Below are 1,026 nucleotides of genomic sequence, written 5' to 3'. Positions count from 1 at the left end.
AATAGGATCATGAAACTACGGCACTGTTGGTGAAAAAACATAATGGGTAGGATTTAGTTTCTACTGTTGGTGCTTGTATTTACATGTACATGTATCTCTCTCTCTCTCTCTCTCTCTCTCTCTCTCTCTCTCTCTCTCTCTCTCTCTCTCTCTCTCTCTCTCTCTCTCTCTCTCTCTCTCTCTCTCTCTCTCACTCACTTTAGTCATGAGCTGACTCCATTGTTAGTTGCTATTCTTGGTAGACATGATTTATTTTGCCAGAGTCAGGTATTGCTAGCCTATTATCATTTTATCTCTCTCTCCATCTCCCTATCTTCCTTTAGGCTTGTTTGTGTATAACTCGTATAATTGCTTTCTCTCCTGACCCAATGGAGGGAGATCAACTCACACAGCTTATCAGTTGGATCACATCACAACTAAAGGCAGGCGTAAGTCCTTCTATTAATAGTAACACGGCTCAGTGTGTCTAAATGTAGAATGAGTATTTGGAGTGCATTACTAAAGCTCTAATGTCATTCCTAAGAAGACAAGCGTACCGGGTGCCATTTTTTGAAGCTCATGGCATTAAGCCGTAAGTAACATACATGTACATGATGTTTACATGTATTAATATTTATATAATGTACGTCATAGCTACACTTACATGTACGTGTATGAGATTTTTCATTGCCATGTGATAATAAAAAATAAATGTAATTGTACTAGGCCCTAAGATTGGAAACCTAATTTCTGAATTACATGTATTTTATCAAAATGAGAATATAATTTTGCCCAATACACCTACACGGGCATAGCCAGGGGTAGCAAGTGGGATACCCCCATTTTTAAATCAAAATAAAACCCTAAGTAGATAGACTAATAAGTTGCTTTGGGAAAGAAAAATGTTTTACAACTTACATACGTGTAGTAAAGAAAGCTTATAGTGAAGAACCAGGCTAGCTAAGTCCTTTTATTAGATATTGATGTTGCTTATTGTCATTCAGGAATTCTGCCATATTGAAAGTAAACATGGTCACAGCCTAAAGG

At 37.2% G+C, this 1,026-nt stretch overlaps 1 long non-coding RNA gene across 1 annotated transcript; it reads left to right on the top strand.

The window, feature by feature from the left end:
* Window positions 1–566, top strand: LOC109592713 (uncharacterized). Its single transcript, XR_002190511.1, has 4 exons — window positions 1–46; window positions 204–267; window positions 324–428; window positions 477–566. It is a non-coding gene; the product is annotated as an uncharacterized LOC109592713 (long non-coding RNA).
* The last annotated feature ends 460 nt before the right edge of the window (window positions 567–1,026 follow it).

The sequence above is a fragment of the Amphimedon queenslandica genome, unplaced genomic scaffold (assembly GCF_000090795.2).
Source record: "Amphimedon queenslandica unplaced genomic scaffold, v1.1 AMPQUscaffold_4185_Cont23832, whole genome shotgun sequence".
NCBI lineage: Eukaryota > Metazoa > Porifera > Demospongiae > Haplosclerida > Niphatidae > Amphimedon > Amphimedon queenslandica.
The sequence above is the reverse complement of the archived record's forward strand: the minus strand, read 5'-3'. Positions and strand labels throughout refer to the sequence as shown.